Genomic DNA, 13,690 nt, shown 5'->3' on the forward strand with positions numbered 1-13,690 from the left:
CAGGCGCCCCTCAGACATCCAGGGCTCGGGACAGACATTTGTGTTTGTCGTGGTAAGCACTCAGCTAGTGGAGTGTTCCTGCTCAGTTAAACAAAACAAAGATGGCCAGGCTTCCAGCTGTAGGTGGGAGTTTGAGTCATGGAGCCTTCCAGAGACTCACCCGTGAGGGGTTTCATACTTTACCAGCCCGGCCTCCACCCCAGGTGATGGCTAAGGTGGCTGCCACCCTGGCTTCCCAAAGGTCTAAGTGTAGCAGCCCTGGATGGGACAGGGCAGAAAACAAGGGCTCTGGAGAGGTGAGGAGAAGCCCCACAAACACCCACAGCTGCTTTGTTCACACACCCGCCTTCCACTTTCGGTTTGTGTGACTCACGGTTCAGATGACTGGGAGAAAGTGATCCATGTGGTAACTCCTGGACCGTGCAGATGGCAAGTCCAAACACATGATCCTGCAGAACTTCCAGCTTCTTTCCAAAGCCACCCTCATTCCAAATGCTTTCAACAGATGTAAGGCCTAAAGGGGGCTGTCCTGTGGGAGTTCTGACATTGCATCTTATCTGGGATGAAGCTTCAAGGTGGGTTGCCCCATGTCATACCTGTAAGCATTAAGATTAAGCACAATTTACTCACTGGATTGTGTTACAAAAAAAATCTCAAACAAACTACCTGAAAGTAAGTTGTGAGCTCATTCGTGTTGAATAAAGGTGACATAGCTGTGACAGGTACTTATACCAGAATTTTTATATAATGACACTTTCCCACATGCAACTATAAGCACACTACTGCAAGAGCTTGGACTTCATGAGAAAATCTGCAAGAACAGAACTGTGCAGAACACCATTGAAATCCATGGAATCCAGCTTGAAAGGAGGCAACAATGGGCACACAGGAAACAGCAAAGTCGACAAGATTTAAACCAATGTTAGAACCAATGAAGGTTATTGAACATTTTCAGAGTAAAAAGCAATTAAAAATTACTTGCAAATCTTAGAAGAGAAAGCAGGGATTTTGTTTTGGCTTGGATATTCTTATTCAGTGTTTCGAGCATAAGCATTCCAATACTGTTAAACTGTAAATAAAAACTAAGAATTTATGTATATTTGGGGGGGAAGGGCAGAGGACAGATTGGGAAACCTGCAAAACATAGTAGGTACATAGTGACAAAGTGTCACCTTTCATTGTTATTTTAAAGCATACTATAAAATACTTATTACCATAACAACAGTAAGTCCCCCAACATTTGGTCAGTAAGAGAATAGCAATGTTTTCTTAAAGCTGTGGTTATTTTTTTAGGATTGAATGCTGAAAGATTCAGCAGGATATATGGTGTTCCATAGCTCACACTGACTTTAGCAGGTGGGAGCCAAAGAAGTTTCTGTGCTTGGCTGCTCATAGCATCCCTTCACATGTGCCACACTTTGTCAGCCTCAGAGACCTGCTGCACAAGTACAATTGATGAAGGCAGTGAACCATAATGCAGAGGACAAAAAAAAAATAATTGTGAAATGCCTTCTATTTTATACATCTCACCCTCTCCTTAAATTCCATCACTTCTTGGCATGGGTGACACCATTATTCATGTCTGAGAATGTAGCAGCCCAATTGTTTGGTAAAAAATTTACCTAAATAATCTTTTTTTCAGGCTGTCTCCATGACTTTACCAACAAAAAAACAAACAAACAAAAAAAAAACCACCCAAAAAACAAACAAACAAAAAAAATAAAAAACAAACAAAAAAACCCCCACAGCACCCATCCCCCAACAAAATACAAACAGACAAAACAATAAAAAAACCAAAAAGGAATTTTATGGCTAGCAGTTGCAGCACCACCTTGCATCTATCTATCCACCCTTTGTGATTTGCCCAGATTCCACCTCCCCATTGCATCTTCCCCCTTTCTCTCCTCCACTTGCACTGGACTCCAGTGATGCTTTAATTCAAATCAGGTGGTTTCCACTTGGCATAGTGGTAGTTCTGGATTTGTTCCTGCGAGTCTGAACTTGCAGCATTGATGCATAATTCCAGCCTGAGTGCACTGCCACTGCTTGTTTTGAGAAGGGATGTCTGTCAGGTGTCCTGAGGAACCCTCTGCGTTGCAGGCTGTGTGGCACAGGAGCAGGAGCTGCTGCACAGATGCAGCATCTGGCTGAGAGGGAGAGAGATGCCCGTTGCTGCACGTACGGGAGAGCTCAGAATCCAGGCAGGCTCCTATGAAGAGAGCCCACAAAATGTGGGAAAGGATCTTTCAGGACTGGGAGCTTTCCCTTACTGTTGCTGAGCTGGAATCACCAGGACTCACCCAGTGTCATAGGTTGCCTTGCAGTGATTCCAAGGCTGGCCCTGCTGGGTGGGGCTTCCAGACAGTGCTGGTGACAGGGTGGCTTGGGGCAGTGTGGCACTGCCCCACTGCAGAGCATCCTGCATCTCACCCCTGCTGGCCCTGGGGCTGCCTGGCTGGCTTCATTCAGCGTGCTCCATTAGTGCAGTGTGGACATGCAGATAATGTGAGCCAAAGCACCCGTGGAGAGAATTACTACAAGGTAATGCACTGGCAGTTTGCACCCTAGTTTATTCCATGTTAATTTCTCCGACATCATAATCGCCTCCTGCACCTTCTAATTTTCCCAACATTTTTTCAGCCTGTGCTTTTTCAGGGAAGCCTTATTTTTCTCCAAAGCCATCGTGACCCACCAGCTGAATGAAGTAGCTGGCACACACATTTAACCAAATGTGAAATGTACTAATTTCTTTTTTTCCTGTGATAGAAGCCTGTCTCAAGGAGAGCTGTATTGAAAAAAAAAAAAAAGGAAAAAAAAAAGGCCTGGGGAAAGAAGGAAAAAAAAAGCAAAACCCAAACCCCTAACTGAAAAATACACCTATATTTTTCATTTAAACATTTTTATTGGCACTTCTACTGAAGCAGAAAGTTCTTAACAACAAACCCGTTCATACTGTGTAGATTCACTTTTATAGGAATTGTTTGCATTGTCTCTTGGAGAAATGCACTAGTAATACATTGAATATGTGCCTAAATTGTACAATATAGCATGGATGGTGTCGGAGCAGTGCAGAAGGCTTTTTTGCAAAAACCTTTGAAGGTTTTTCTGGACAGGATTTTAATTTGCAGAGTATTGGTATTAAACTTCTGTATATCTGTAAAGGTGACTTTGAGTGACACTGATTTAACAATATTCACTGAGGCAAGAACATTCCAACCCTTCTAGACAGTGGTGCACTTTAAACCAGCTGGGAGGTCCCTTCTCTTTTCCCTTCCTTTGGAAAATCCTTTGCAGTAGATTTCACTGAGTCTTCCATCTAATAAATTATTTTGCTTTCATTCCGTTGTCTGAAATGCTGCATCCAATACCTTAACTCACCAGCTGGATTCCTGCTGCTCAGAAGCAGACATACTAAAACATATATTTAAAAATCCACCTCCTGATTCCCAATTTAAGACTCAGAAGACTTGCTGGATTTCTCAAGTGTAACAATACGTCTGGCACTTACAATTGCACAGGACTCTTATGGTGCTTCTTCCTCCAAAATCTGGAAGGATACTTGGGGTGTGACTTGAGAGTTAGCCAGTGAAAACTGCCTGGAATAGTCAAGTGTCAGAGATAGTGAGATTTCAGCAGGGAATGTTTGTGCAGGCCGTGAGGGAAGCGAGGCAGTGCCCATAGCAGCACAGCTTGCTTTGCTTTCACAGACCTATTTAGAACAGGGAATATTTTTAGCCAGTATAATTGTACTAATGCATAATCATCATAACTTGCAAAGAGGGAGATTGCATATGTATTCCCATAATGATTTAGGACAACAAACTAACCAAAAAAATAAACCCAGCAGTGACTGTCTTCTCATCAGGTTCAGTTCAGTGAAACATATAAGCTGCAAAATTTTCACGTTCTCTAGTCTTCTAAAATGACAGATTTGTTCATGGTCCTTAGCTCAGCAGAATGAGTGTGCTGTGCTACAATGTTCTGTTTCTGGTATTGGTTAGCACCAGCTTTACAACAAAGTAGGAAAGAGTTCAAATTTGTAATTGTCATTATTTGCCAGGAGAAGAGCTTTTCTTTCTCCTAACCACTGCCAGCTCATGTTTGAGTTACCTTAAAGCATGTCCACAACTTGTAATTTTATTGTTATTAGAATTCCTATTTTCTATATTAATGTCTGATTTTGATAGCTTTTAGGCCCTCTAGTAACATATTTTAGTGAGTTCTGCAGTTTAATTGTATGATGTTTAAGAAGCAGTAATTCTTGGATCAGTTTTAGGATGTATTGGCTTGATTCCATTGTAATCTGCCTGCTTAAGTGGTTTTGTGGCAATCATCTTCTATATGAAATACTTATCATATCCAGAAACACCTACTGCAGCTGAACACAAAGTACAGTTGATTGAGTTGGAAGAGCATCTGAATGTCCTATAGCTGCATTGCATTACTCCTTAAAAAATATGTACTATTGATGAGCTCAGAAGCATGGATGGGAAATTACTGTTACTGAAATGCTGCACATGATCTTACCAAACTAGTTTTGTATTCTCTTTTTCAGTACAGAAGATGCTGTGTCATAGTTTGTGTGTGAAAAACAGTAGAAATACACCACAGAACATTTATATACATTTATCTGCTTGTAGCAAAGGGCTTTTGTTGGATGTAAAGAGCTACTCCTTGCTGTTTGCCTTACTTTTTCATGGGCAGAAACACAGAAGGGCTTCTAAGAATTTAAGGTAACATTCAGGCATAATAGTTATCAGTGGTTGCCATTAATATGATTTCTATTAGTGAAAAAAAAAGAGAGCATTAATTCTCTGTTAGATTTCTATAAGGACCACATTTGCTGACATTTAGAGATCAAAGATCGACTCAAGCTAGAAAAAGGATGAGGAAAAGCTACTTTACCTTTTCAGTCTTTAGGAGGAAGCAAGAACACAGAGAAATCAGACAAATAGTTATAAATCCAGGTTAACCTTTGGAAGGCAGTGAAGTCCTTCTGTTTTCCCTTGTTACCCATTTAAAAAGTTCAAAACCTTTTTTTTTTTAATTCAAAAAAAGATTTTTATTTGTCTGCATGAGCATGTTATTACAAACCTCTATTTTTAAATAGGTGAAAGAAGGTTAAGCCATTAGATTACAATAAACAGCATTTCCATTGTTTGATCTATAGTTCCCTTTATTAAATCCAGTCTACTTAGAGTATGTTAAAATTGTTTTGCATTTCTGTAGATTAAATTGTCATTCTTTAGTCCCTAATCCATTTAAAGCAAGTGCAGCTGCTCAAGTGCAGCTGTAATTTTTTTTTCCCATTTTGGTGAAATCTCATTTGTTTTTAAAGAAATTGCATAAAGGAGGGGTTTTGGGAAGAGAGGTGGGAGAAGAGAACCAAAGCCACTACCAGAACGTGACCTAAATCAGGACAAACATTGGAAGATTGCCAGATATTAAAAAAAAAGAAAGCTGGATCTGACTCTGAATGTAGTTTCTATTAACCAGTAGGTATTTCTGGCTTCATGTGGCTTGATTTTATGTCATACAGAAAAGCTGGTCTAGAGGAGGACCACAGAAGTGATCAGAGGGCTGGAGCACCTCACCTATGAGAAAAGGCTGAGAGAGTTGAGGTTGTTCATCCTGGAGAAGAGAAGACTTTGGGGAGGGCTTAATGTGGCTTTTCAGTACTTGAAGAGCACTTTTAAGAAAGATGGGGACAGACTTTTTAATAGGGCCTGTAGCAATAGGATAAGGGGCAATGGTTTTAAACCAAAAGAGGGTAGATTCAGGCTAGATAAAAGGAAGAATTTCTTTACAGTGTGGTGTGAAACAGTGGCACAGGTTGTCCAGAGAGGTGGTGGATGCCCCATCCCTGGAAACACTCAAGGTCAGGTGGGACAAGGCCCTGAGCAACCTGATTTAGTTGAAGATGTCCCTGCTCATTGCAGGGGGTAGCACTGGATGAGCTTTAAAGGTCCTTCCAACCCAAAGTATTCTATGATTCTGTGAAAGTGTTAAATGTGTTCTGTGGATTGAAAATAATTAATTCTCTGGGGCAAGACAAGCCATTTCAGCACCATAGAATTATTTCCTGTTAGCCAGCTTCACATGTTTAATGAACAGGAAACTGACAATCATTAACAAAAGGTAAAAATTACTTCAGAGATGTACTTGAATAGCACTGTCCCATTTCTCTGAATTCTCTTTTGTGAAATTTTGAGTAAAATTGGAAGGTCTGAAAAGAAAAGATTCTGAAAACCTAGTTATTTTGCAAGTTCCTGAGCTTTTTTGGCTTTGCAGCCTCACATGGAGCTGTGGGAATTGCTGCATTCTGGTTGGGGATTGATCTCAAGAAGGGCTGCAAGGTGAATATGAGAGTATGGGGGAGTTCAGTTGTATGTGTGCTTATTGTAAAATACCTGTAAGCAGAAGAATCTCCATCTAGAGCAATTTTTCCTTGGTAAAAAGGAAGTGAGTTTGTCTCAGGTTTTTTCTGGTCATTTGTTTAAATTGAGGGTGTTTGTTTGCTTTGGGTTTTGCTGGGGTTTGTTTGTTGTTGTTTTTGGCTTATTTTTTTAAAGTGGAAACAGTGTAAATAAGAATACTTTCATCCTAGGTAGTTATTCTGGTTAGCATAAATGATTTTCTGAAATGATACTAATTTTGCAAGGCTTTCAAGCTTAGTATTTACATGCTCTGTGTCTGAAGGAGAAGTGCAGTGAATCTGAGTTAACTCTCCTGCCCAAAGACACATTTGTTTCACTTGTGGATATCTGGATCCCTAGACTGAGATGATATTGAATGCAGCAGCTCTCAGAGAGTTGGCTGAGAGCACAGCTATGGGGTGCTGGCTTCATGTCCTGATAATTTATCTGATTCCATTAGTAAATAACAGGTTTGTCATGGTTGTTTCCTAAACAATTGGTTAAAAAGCTTACAAAAAAGAGTAGTCAGTAATTTCAATTTAAAGCTTGCTCTGATTAAAGGAGACAGTTTGGTTTGTCCACCTTTGCAGGTCAGGAGCTGCATTAGAAAACCTCACAAGCTCAGATTCCTACTTCTGTAAGGCGTTAAAGTACCTAGAGAAGCCAAAACATATACAAATAATGTTTAAAACTGTTCCTGCCAAGGGGTATTTCCAGCCTCAGTTAGTTTGGTGAAAGCTTTCTGGAGTTCTCTACACTTGTCCTTCTCTTCCTTGGCTCTGATTTTCTTAAGTAATAAATACATTCTTAGTCAGCTCCCCATTCATCTTCCTCCCAGCAAACATACGGTAAATATACTTACATTATGTCCTTCACTAAACAGATACAGAACCATGATAGCAGTGTAACAGACAAAGTACAAGGATGAGGATGTGTCAGCAGGAGAACACTCTGGAAGATGAGTCCAAACACACTGTTTATGGATTAATTGAAACTAGAACCTGGATACTTTCAGCCAGGAGTCTTAAATTAAATTATTAAAGCACTTTCTGAGTAAATTACAAAAGCAGTTAAACCAAATTAATTTTGAGCAGTAAGAACATCTGATTAGAAATATAGCACAGTTTGAGTGGTCATTAAAAAAGATAATTAAAATAACTTTTCCTGTGTATACCCACATAGAAACAACAGAGGACTTAAGCAGAGCAGTTCACCTCATAGAGACAAATAAGGACTAAAGCTGTCTGCCTTTAAAGTGGAATAAAACAAATTCAATCTTCATAAAACCTCATCCTTTGTCAGTACTCTAGGCTGTGTTTCTCAGTTTCACTTTTCATGAAGTCTGGTAGCAGCAGATGTAGTCACACCAGCTGACAGGCTGAGGAGGAACTTGTACAAAGCTAGGTTGTATTATGGAAGGAAATTCTCCATCCTCCTACCTGGGACCAACCAACATTGCCCTGTTTAACACACAGCTGCACCTCCAGATGCTGCATTGCCAGGAGGGTCGCTCGCAGGGAAGGTGCTTTCTTTAAGAAGAGTACATGTGACTGACAATTCTTTGCACTGTGAGCTGTGAGCAGCAGCACGGCAGGAACAGGCAGGGCAAGGAGAGGTGCCAAGGACACTGACACTCCATGTTCATTGACTGGAGGGAACTCTGGGTGCAGAGTGCTCCCTTCGAACAGTTTTTGCTGTATTGTGTTCACAAAAGTTGCAAAGCCATCGAAGCCAAGTTATGGAAGACAGATTTTATCTGTAACAGGCTTCATCCTGCCCAAGTTATATCATAAACTCCTACAGAAACATCAGATAGAATACAAGCAAAAACCCCAACACACCTGGGCTGGTATTTTGCCTTCCAGCATCTACATTTTGGATTCTTCAGAGGTCTTTTCTCTCTTCTTATCAAAGTTTCCTAGACCCTCTATACTTTACCTTTGAATGTGATCTTATCTAGTTCAGGGACAGCGGAACAGGAAATTTAACTTTATAATTGCTGGAGATAGTTGTCACTTTTCAAAGGAAATAAGAACAAAAAGTCTTTTAATCAATATTCACGCCAGTGACTGCCCAGATCTGCAGAAATTCTGGGTAAGACACAGCATTTGGAGAGTTGATATTTGTGTTGCTGATATATTAAATTCAGTAGTGACTTCCTCCACTCTGATAGTGATCTTTGTCCACAAATCTTTGAAGGACAGGAGGGTTTCAAAAGTTGCAAGTCTGTATCAACACCAAGAATATTTCAACAGAAAGCACATCCTAGTTGGTATGGAAAAATTTAATCAGTCAATTATTGCTCCTTTATTCCAACTACTATTTCATTGATTCACATGGTTTAGGCAGAAAGAATCTAAAAGAAGTCTTTTAGAAAATGCTTCTTTTAGAAAATGCAGAACACCACCATGTATTTATGATTACATATGTGAAAATCTCCATAAATATTACTGAGAAACATTAATTTTTTTTTGGGATTTAGCCAACTAGCAAGGAAAAATAAGACTAAAAACCAACAAAACATTTCAGCATTTATACTCTAGGCCAGCAAGGCCTCAGAATCAGTGCACCTCAGGATTCAAAAGAGGGATTTGCAGCTTGAAACTTTACTGGAAAGTAAACAAACAAAACTGATGTCACAAGTTTCACTTCTCGGCTTGCTAGAGCTGGCTTTAAGAGGGCTGGCACTCATGTTTTAAACTATTTGATCTTTTACAAGATGCAAAATTGTCACTTCTGTTGTCCCCTCTAAGACCTGCTGCCACTGAGCTTTTGAAAGGAAATCACTACTAATGCAGCTGGAGAAAAAGAACTGCAAACACTGTTGGCCCCTTTTGATGTCAGCCAGTGATCTGGCCTCACATGATGCCAGCTCCTCTGTGTGGTGTTACAACCTGTCACAGATAACAGCCTGAATTACCTGTAATCTAAAAAATTATGGTCAGTCTACTGTAATAGTGATTCTTGCTTTTAGGGTGTGTGTTCTGGGAGGGAGAATTCAGCAAACATCTTGCCTCACAGGACAACAAACAGAGAGTGGGATGGATATTTCCTGCTTACAGTGAGAGAGTACAACACATGTTTTCCTCAGTTTTAAGTATGGTTACTTAGAAAAGGAGTAGACAAATTTGTAGATAAAACTATACAAAATAGTCTTGCACCAGAATGTCTTTTTTCTGTTTTGTTTTTGGTGGGTTTTTTTTGTTTGTTTGTTTATTTGATTGTTTGTTTGGGGGTTTTTTTGTTACTGAGTTGCAGGATTTATGCAGGCCTTATTGTTACTAAGTTTTGAAGGGAAGTTTAGAAACAGACAGTGAAAGCAAGGTTTGTAGTTTGGGTGGTAAAAAAAGAAGAGGGTAAGACTACCTAAAACAGTATGCATAAAACTGATGTCTAATTGAAGAAGGAGTGCCATTACTGCCTGGTTTGCAATACTGTGAGAATTTATGGTACATTTGTCTTGATAACCTTTGCTCTTAGGCCAGAATAAAACCAGTTTTGTGCTACATATATGTGTTATCTGTGTTCTATTATGAAATTTATTTGATAAGACAGTTTCTTGGCTATTTTCTGGTTATAATTTAGATAAAAAGATAGAAAAGAGAAGTCACACTTCATACAGAATATATAAATATTTACCAGAGCATCTCCTTTTCTCATTCTCCACACTGGACTATCCATAAGCAGCCAGAATTGCTGAATCTTGGTTGGGAACATGAAGTATTTTGTTTCATACATTCATAAATACCAGTTCCTTTAAATTCATCTTACAAATTAGATATGATCTTTGCTATGTAATTGACAGCAGATCTTTGGATATTATTTAAGACATGGAAATACAAAGTAGGGTGGATGGTGTAATATTTTCACAATGAATTAAGAGTTCAAACTTGGTATTTTACTTTTCTTCTTACTTGTCAAAAGAGATCAGCATTTTAAAAATGGAGGGAAGAGCAGAGTTCAAATTACAGTACATTAAATTGAAATTAATAGCTCAAGCTATTATTTCTTATGACATAGGAAACAAAAGTAAAAGTTGGATTCTATGCTTGGGATCTCAGAATAGAAGCAAAGATGACCACACAGCCCCAAATAAGAAAATTAATTACTTCTGCCTTTGAGGTTTCTGCCCAATTTACTCCTTTTCAGAAGCCCTCTGAAATCAGTGTTTATAGCACAGAATGTGTACAAAACTTGTGAGAATCAACAAGAGATCAGAGACAACTCTGTGTCCCTACTCCCTCTACAGTTTCTCCCCATGTAATTATGATTTTTTCTGTTCACCACATGGACTTATTGTAGTACCAGATTATTTTGGGATGTATATCCATGTGGGAAAGCTTAGGAGCACAGCTTTTCATCCCAGACTGTCCATTCATTACTGACAGACCTTTGTAAACAACAAGTGCCTTCTAAGGAATGTGTGCAAATAAATACTATTGTTTCTTAGCTTTTTAAACCTGTAGGTGGTGGTCACATAGGTCATTACATTATTATTATTATTATTATTATTATTATTATTATTATACAGAGAGTACCGTAATGAAACTACCAATTGATTTGCATCTCAGTAAATTAGCCCTGGTTGAATATCTTACCATGATTCACATCAAAATCTTCACTTGTGTGTCCTTTGTTTTTGTCTGCTTTTGCTTTTCTAGATATTTGTGTAGATTCTATCATTATAGTGTCTGACCAACACAGAAAAAAAAATTAATGTAAATTCCTGTCTTAATACAACCTTTCATGTATTAAATATAATTTATGTTCCATTTAGGGGTGTTTCACAGTCCTGTAACAAGGACAAAGGAGACACAGTACAAGACCAAATTAAGATGTAGTTAATTAGTCTGTGTGACAGTCTTTGCTACTGGGAAAGGAAGATTAAGAATAAAGTCATTGTTTTCATGGAAAAGTGAATACTTTTTAAGTACCAAGTTATGGACCATTCTGTAAAAATGTGAGTTATTAATAGTGAGAGGGTAATTTTCATGACAAAATGCAAAGCTGTGTCCAATATCTAAAAGTACCTCTAAACTGAATTAGGGAAAGTTTAAGAAGCAGGATATTTTTGATTAGAGGGAAAATATGCTGCTTCTGATCCTGAAACTTATTTTTGTAAAACCCCTCATTATGGAATGTGATTATACCTTTGGATTTTACTAGGATTCTCTTTGTTCACAGTAGTTTAACCCATATTCAGAGTGGGAAAAGCTGCTTTTCTTTTCTGTCTGGTAAGAGTGTTTCCAGCAGGAGTGAGCCAGGGTTGGTGCTGGGCTCAGATCAGCCAGTTTTCCTTTATGTTTACTTCCCTGTGAAGGCAAACCCGAGCGAGTGCATCACGCAGGAAGTCTGGGGAGTTACTCCAGATTTATGCTGATGTAACAGGACACGAGAGAAATTTTTTGACTTTCTGTCCCAAGCAGATGGAATACTGTTAAGTGACAGCTCCAGCAGGAACAGATTTGGGAAGTGCTGTTTCAAAGGCTTGTTAAAGGAGAATGTTTTAAAGAAAAGTTGGAAAGAGCAGAAAGAGGAATCATGTTCTTTTTCCAGGTTTAAATAATGCCTGAGTAGAGCATTACAAGTCCATGCTGCTTATAATGCTGGAATACCAGTGGCCTCTGTTTCCCCAATTTTATTGTTGACTAATCTATTTAAATTTAGACTATAAGGGGAAAAGAGCAATACTAGTACTGATCCAAGATGTGGTACTCCTGGTCTGTGCTGGACTTGTGGTAGCCTGCCTATCCTTGGCTTGTGATCTGCCTGTTCTACTGCTGAAGTACTGAAAGAAAAACATTTGTATTACTGAAAGAACTGAGAGAGACCTTATAAATGTGCTAAAAGGCATCAGGGCAGTTTTAAAGCTCTTTGTAAAAAGTAAAAGAGAAATGTGGACTTCTGCCTCTCCACCAGTGTAGTAAATGTCATCAAACTTCCCATTAGTACCATGCTGTGTTTCCCAAGAAGAGAAATGCCATCATGTTCATCCTATCCAATTTTTAAAAATCTCTCTCTCTCTGTCTCCTGCTTTAAAGCACTCTTGAGAAGACTGGGCGAAGTTAAACACAGCAATTCAAAAGTCAGATCCATTAGCCAAGATGGGATTGGACTTTCTGCTGAAGAAAGAATGATGAAAAGTACTGACAGAGTGAACAGACTGAGGCTTTCTTTAATTTAAATATTGCAATTTCTTAGTATCGTATATTTCCTGGATAAATTTCACTGAATAGAATTTATTCTGGCCTAACATTTTCCTTTCTTCAATAGCCTTATGTTCCTTTTTGTATGATGCATGTGATATATTAAATAATTCTATTCTGTTTTCTAATCAGTACTTGTTAGCTTCCAGGAGTCAGATCCTATTGCTAGGCAACTAAATCAGAAATCTCCATCTCTGTATGAAGCAGTTTGCTGTATCCATGCTGACCCTGTGCTTATCTATACATACATCTGTAAAATTACCTAAGTGCAGCTGTAAACCTCAAATGTAAACATGCTGTGTATCTTACCCATATGGAATTTATCTTGAAACTGAGTTGTCAATAATCAAAACAGCTTGGAAAAAGGCTCAGATTTTCCCCTCCCCCTTCCTAGACGTGTTTTCCTCACATGTATCTATCTTTAAGGGCAGCCTTAGTGCTCCAAATTATTTCTTTACTTTGGGCTAAAATAAATAGAGATTTATTTATTAATCACTGCAATATTTTTGCATCAGGATACTTCCTTAATTTAATGAATGCTTCTGTGAGATTTTGATTACTGTGATTCTCTGCAAGTTTTCCAAAGGAATTTTGAGAAAGAGAACAGTGTGAAAACCAACAGCAGGGCTTTAGCAGGTTGTAGTGCCAGCAGTCTTTCTGCAGATTTTACAAAGCTTATACATTTAATAATTTATTGAGCTCTTATTTGCTATCTTGGTGCTTGATTGCATTTCCAGTGTCATCCAGTGTATTTTGGTGATCTTCTAATAATATGTCCTCTGTAACGTCATTGTCTAATTACTAAGGATTTGTTCTCATTTTCTTCAATGTTATTTTTGTTGCTAGAGTATCACTGTTCTGCTATGGAGAAAAGGACTTCTGCTGTCACACAATGGCATGACCTTTTATTTTTTTAACTATTTTAGATTGTTTTGTAACTACTTCATGACATGCTTTTAACATATGTATGGTGTGGGAGCCTCAGGAGTGTAGAATTAAGGTCAGAAGGGGCATGTGGAGGTCACCTGGTTCACAGTCCTGCTCCAGGCGTGGTTAATCTCCGAGGTT

The sequence above is a fragment of the Onychostruthus taczanowskii genome, unplaced genomic scaffold (assembly GCF_017590055.1).
Source record: "Onychostruthus taczanowskii isolate IOZ18803 unplaced genomic scaffold, ASM1759005v1 scaffold49, whole genome shotgun sequence".
Taxonomy (NCBI): domain Eukaryota; kingdom Metazoa; phylum Chordata; class Aves; order Passeriformes; family Passeridae; genus Onychostruthus; species Onychostruthus taczanowskii.